This window comes from Gastrolobium bilobum, unplaced genomic scaffold, assembly GCF_033153095.1.
Source record: "Gastrolobium bilobum isolate Gb01-03AN ecotype WA unplaced genomic scaffold, APGP_CSIRO_Gbil_v1 utg7613, whole genome shotgun sequence".
Taxonomy (NCBI): domain Eukaryota; kingdom Viridiplantae; phylum Streptophyta; class Magnoliopsida; order Fabales; family Fabaceae; genus Gastrolobium; species Gastrolobium bilobum.
This window is the reverse complement of record NW_026898007.1, coordinates 128668-135522: the sequence shown is the minus strand read 5'-3', so window position 1 is coordinate 135522 and position 6855 is coordinate 128668.

Sequence of the window (6855 nt, the reverse complement as noted above, 5' to 3'; positions counted from 1 at the left end):
TTCTTAACCACTTTCTATAATTATATAAGCCTCATAATAATTATTAGGGTCAATTATGGAATCATTTCCTAATTTTGCATATTTAATTAATTAATTTCCTTAATTAACGGTGCGGGTTCTTACACATTTATACCGTGAGGCAGAACCGGTATCTGCATTTTTCGTCAGAAAAGCGCCTTTCAACACTATTACTCACTTACCATAAGTATTTAAGTCTTCTCATAATTATTAGGGTCAATTATGAAATTATCTCATTAATCTTATAATTAATTAATTAATTTCTTAAATTAACAGTGCGAGTTCTTACAGTTTTTCGGTTCAGTCATCGCGGTTTGAATCGGCTTATGAACACCCCTAGAATCCATAAATTGTACTCGTTCATCTTTTACCTTCATCAACAATATATAAATTACTATGTGATATTTATGGGTTATATTTATCTTATGTTACATAAGATAAACAAACTTCCTACACACACAAAGTGGAAGTGGGTCCCACATCTATTTTTTTCTCTCCCCTTACATGTGGTCTCACTTATAATTTTATTTCTATAACATGAGATAACCATTTTCTTACGAAATAAGATAAATATAACCCGATATTTATATAGGGGAATCCTGTTCTGGTTTCCAAATATAGATTGAATTTGATAAAATTTTAGCATGGCAAAATAAATTTCATGACAATTAGTTAAGATATGAGGAGATCAATAGGAAAGAAAGAACGCGCGCACAAATAATATATAGACTATAGCGTAGTGATATAGTAATTAATCCATTTCTCATCGTCGAAATATTCTGACAAATCCCACCGCATAATAATATATATAGAGCATATTTTTTGGAAATTTTGACCTCGATATCATATACAAAATATCTATATTTTAACACTAAAAATTAACTATAAGATTTTTAGATTTTGAATTTTCAGTAATAACGTTTCAGATTTTTCAATGAATTGTGGAGTTGTGTTTCTGGGTTTACTGCAGCATTGCTTAAAGGTTGCTTTCCCTCCTTAGTGAAGGGTCCGAATCAGGCTTGAATGATTGCCGGTTGGAGTGGAGTTCTCAAAAGAGTTAGGATTACTTTGTTTTTTAATTTTTTTTTAAAGTTGTTTTATCTTAATTAGTGGTCTCAAATTTGAGTATCTGTGAATGCAGTTGTGTTAAAATTTAGTAGGAAAAGCTTTGCTACCTAAGTGATCCTACTAGCTAGAATCAGATTAATTGAATAATCAATGAACTGATGAATAATATTCAAATAAAAAAATTTCAAAAAAATAAATAAATATGCTAGGTGAAGATATCTTAGTTTCTGAAGTAGGTAAAAACTTCATTTTTTGGTATGAATAGTTTTATTATATATTTTTAACATATTTCCTAACACATGCAGCATATTTTCGGTTCTGAAAGAGTTGGAACTCCTTTACTAAAATTAGGAGAATGTAGGACGGAGGTGATATTAATATAAAGTGATAGGTAAAATAAATGTAAATAATTCCCTTTTCTAGATAAGTAAAAGTACTGAAAATATTTCCCTTCACACTTCCCATTGAGTTTGAAAGATGAATAACACATCTGGCTACCTATCACGTGCTAAGAAATTTTACAATTAAATATTAGAAGATTATTAGAAGAATGAGGGTAACAAATAACAAGAATCGAATCTAGATCATTGTAAAGAACCTTGAGATACATCACCCCAAAAGTTAGCTCAAAGGGTGGGAGTGCCCAAGGTCTTATAAAGGCCATATTAGTTGCACATACAACCAATGTGAGACTATATATCTCAACACGCCCCCTCACACGAGAGCCCATTGAGCTTGAAGAGTGGACAATGCAACAGGCCCAGCCTAACTGTGCTAAGAAACTCCGCAAGAGAATATAAAGATCCCAATGCCTTATAAAGAACCCCAAAAGTTAGCTCAAAGGGTGGGAGTGCCCAAGACCTTATAAACTCCACATTAGTTGAAACATACAACCAATGTGGGACTATATATCTCAACACGCCCCTTCACACAAGAGTCCATTGGGCTTGAAGAGTGGACAATGCAACATAAGAAACGCCACAAGAGAAAGTGGGGGCGGCGAGGCTCTGATAGCTCAAAGGGTGGGAGTGCCCAATGCCTTATAAACTTCACATTAGTTGTATATACAACCAATGTGAGACTATATATCTCAACAATTTAGTCAGAGAGACTCTGATATCATATCAATCAATTAATTCAATCCAAAAGCTTGATCTATTAGGTTAAAGTACACGATATATTTTATTAAATATTTTTAACAAAATATCAAATATAGGAAATTAAAATCTTTTACTCGTAATATGTACACTTATAAAACTCATTTATGTAGCCCATATGGCCGCATGGGTAATACAGTGGAACGAGGTGTGTGTCTAACTTGGAAAAGACGTGTGCTCAGTCACTGAATAAACCTTGTAGGGAGAGGACCATACCATTTTGTTCCTAGCTTGAAGGGAGTAAAGATCCCGGAACAAGTTGTGTTCACTTATAACATGACTTTGTGAATGTTTTAGTTCATTTTTGAAAAATATTTACAAAAAAAAAAAATGTTAATATATATCTTTTAATTTCTCAAGTATTTAGCAATTTAGCTTTGACATGTTTAGGTATAAAATATTAAAAAGAAAAGAAAAACTACTACGGCTTTGTTTGGGAGTTTGGAGGGGAAGGAAAGGAAGGGGATCCAAGGGTGAGGGAGGAAAATGAAGGGAAGGAAATTGAAGGGTATTTCCTTCCCTTGTTTAGGAGTTAAAAAATTGGTAATGGAGGAAAATAGCGGGTTAATGAGATATTTTTACCATTTTACCCCATTTTAAAAATAAATATAATTATTATATTTTACAAATTAAATTAAATTTAAAATTTCTAACAAAATTATTTATGTACTTTTTTCTTTTTTGGTAAATATTTATGTACTTTTCACAATACTAAAAAAGATCATATTTTCGACGAAATTTCTACGTTGCTAAGGATGAAAATTTCGTCACAAAATTATTTTTCGTCTGAATACTTTTCGTCAAAAAGCGAAAAAAAGTTTTCTCCGATAAAATTTTTCACAACAATAAATTTTCTATCAAAACTTTTGACGAAATTTAGTTTTCGTCAAAAGTTTTGACGAAAATTATTTCCTCCATCAAATATTTTAAACGAAAAAAGAATTCTGTCAAAAATTTTGACGGAAGTTTTTCGTTCAAAATTTTGACGGAAATGTGTTTTGACAAAAATTTCGACAAAAATTGTTTTGTCAAAAAATTTGAGGGAAATGTTTCTTTCAAAACTTTTCACGAAATTTAGATTCTGTAAAAAATTTTAACAGAACATTATTTCCGTCAATTTTTTTTAAATAATTTCTGTCAAAATTTTTTACGAAAATATTTTCAATCAAAAACTTTTGTCAGAAATGTGTTTTGTTGAAAATTTTGATGGAAATGTGTTTTACCAAAAAACTGGACGGAAATATTTTCCGTCGAAATTTTTCGATGGAAAATTTTTTTGTCAAAATGTTTAACGAAAATGTTTTTGTCGAAAACTTTCGACAAAATTTAAATTCTGTACATAATTTTGATGAAATTTTGTTTTGTCAAAAATTTTCGATGGAAATGTGTTTCGTTAAAAATTTTGATGGAAATATTTTTCGTCAAAAACTTTGATGAATATGTTTTTTTGTGTAATATTTTGAGGGAAGTGTTTTGACGAAATTTAGATTCCATAAAGAATTTTGACAAAAATAAATTTTTGTCAAAAATTTTCACAGAAATGTTTATTCACAAATTTTGAAGAAAATATTTTTCGTTGAAAATTTTTGCAAAAATTTTTTATGGAAATATTTTCTGAAAAAAATTTTGACGTAATTGTTTTACGTCAAAACTTTTCGATGGAAATGTTTTCAGTAAAACAAATTTGGATGAAAATATTTTCGTCGGAAGTTTTGACGGAATTTAGATTCTATCAATAATTTTGACTGAATTTTTTTCCGTAAAAAATTTATGTAATTGATTATGGCAAAATCTGGTTTCATCTCTAATTCTGTCTTTAGTTTTGACGGAAATTTTTTGACGTATATGATTTTCATCAAAAATTTCTTCTCTAATTTGATGAAATATTTTTCGTCTATAATTTTGTCGGTATTTGAAACTTTTCTAATAATGTCACATTTAAATATGATTCACATTTACGTAGTTTTCACATTTTAATGCTAAGGGTAGATAAGTAATTTTTAATATTTTCCCCTTCAAACCCCCAAAATTGGGGGAACTTTAATTTTAAGAAGAAGGAGAGTTTTTGAGAGTTTAGTAAAAATCCTCGATTTCTTCCCCTCATTTTTTTAAACTCACAAACAAATAAGGGAAGGGCTTTCTAAAACCCTCCTTTTTTTTCTTTCCCCTCTTAAAACCAACTCCCAAACAAAGCCTAAAGAGATTTCGATTTTTTGGGCATATTGAGTGCCGACATGCTCTTAATCTTGCAAACTCTTTTCAAGCAAAAGTAGGGTTATTACGTACCATATATCATCCACAAGGACTTCATACATGCACTTATCCAACTCGTACTCTTCTTGAACCTTGCTTACAACAATGGCCAGCTCAAAGATTCGTGACGCTGAACGTGCATCTTGTCGATCCTCCTTTTAGCCAATTATGTCTCTAAATAATGTCCCCCACCTTTCTTTTTTAGTAAGCTTTTAAATGCATGCACTCCAGCAGGTGAATATTGTCACATCCAAGATTTATCTGGTGATAACACCAATAAAGAAGCTGTTGTTGTAAAACACATGTTTTATACGTGGATGATTACCTTAATTAGGGGTTATTAGGTACCGCTAATTATATGGTTTTGTGGTTACAACTTAGGGTTATTAGATATTATTATATGCTTTGTGGTTACAACTTAGGGTTATTAGATATTATTATATGCTTTGTGGTTACAACATTTAGCATTCATAAATAATTATGTATATTTGTAATCCATTCATCCTCATTTCCTATATAAAGAGTTGTACTGTGAAAATAAATGAATAAGAAACAGACATTATGGCTAGTTCATCAAGAACTTTTATAATTTATATTTCATCTGTCTTCATCTCTTTCTCTATTTTTTTCTCTTCTTATTTCATAACACATGTAATAATTATGGAGATCATTTTATTATTACATTTTATGCTAGATAAAACCAAATGAAATTTTACGACAATATAATAGATAGATAGATAAAGAGTCTAACAAAAAAATCTCACAAAAATAAGTGAGACTAATTTTTTTCATCAATTGCTTTTATGTTATATTAGGCTTTTGTGAGACTCTCTAGTTGCACAATTATCATTTATCTAAATTTTATTGACTGAGCCAGCCTACCTGTTCACTATTTAAGTATGTTTTTTTGAAGTTATGCATCTACATATAATCTCTATCACATTCTACCAAAAAAATTTGGGCCTTGCAATTAGTTCAAGGTAGATGTAATGCAACAACGAAGTAAGCGTTCGTGAAAAACATACAAATCTGCATTTCAAAACTAATTTGGCATGTTAAAATTAATCGAATCAATGCCCCTAAAAGATATTATTTGGCCAATTAATTGATTTGACACGTAGGGTATAACACCTCACAAATTGAAATATATTATTAAGATTTAAGGATTTAATTAGTGAAAATTCTGAGTTTGGGAGCAAAATACCCATCAGGGGCAAATGGTAATAATTCGATAGGTAAACAACTCTAACATGTGAAATGGTGTAATTAGACATTATTTGATGAAATTAATTATGGAATTGGATTCTGTTGGGTAGTAATTTTTTGAAAGAAAGAGTTATCGTTCTCAGGGAACGGTTTGTTTAGTTTTCTTTTTTTAATTCCTATTTCTAATTTCTTGAATTTAAGTAATCAATCTTTTAAAACTAAGAAAAGACTAAATGAAGCAAGTATTTATCAGACTTGTATTAAACAAAATTAACAGAGGAATATCTAATCACAAATGTAACAATTATACGGTACTGGAATTCTTGAATCATGGATGAAGGAAAAATTTCGCATTCCTGCGTTTTATAACTGCTACGGCACTTTAAGATCAGAATTTGAACTACTATGGTTATTTTAGCTAAAACTTCCCAGTTCCAGATTTTAATCTTTAGAAGGATCTTTTCCCAAAGTCTTCTAAATCTTTAAAAATTGTATCAAAGACCTCCTTGGGTTATCCCTAACCTCAAGGGTTCAATTAACAAGGGACATAACCTGATTTCCCAATCACAGTTATGCAAAAATTATTCAAGACCCATTCCCATGGTGTTTTTGAACTTAAATCAAAATCTTGCTAATCAAATGAAACTAAAGCAAACCATCACAGTATTCAGAAAAATAAAAGATCACCCAATCATCGTGAATCCCAGAAAAAGAAACTTAGAAATTCATATTAACAAATGAAAAGCTTAGAAAAGGAAAATGAAGAACCAAAGCTTGCATGTAGCTGAGTCTTGGATCCCTCCAAGAAAGAAGTTTCACGCTTGCTCTTGATGTGAGAATTTGAAGAACAAAGACTCGAACTTAACAAAAAGTAAAGAGCAGAAAAGAAATTCTGGAATTGAAAACTAAAACTTTACAGGAGAGTGCTTAGTCTATATCTCTGTATCTAAGACTCCTATTTAAAACTAAACAAACCGTTGATCCAAAGTTTCATTGCTGTTCATCTATGCCTGTCCTCATCCAACGGTCCAGCTCTCTTTTTTTCTTCACTTCCAAAAAGTAACTCATATGGCTCTCTAACTGCAGTAAAAATAGTAAAAGAGGATAGTAAATCATCAAATTATCTCTTTCTCTCTCTTTTACCTTATTGGGC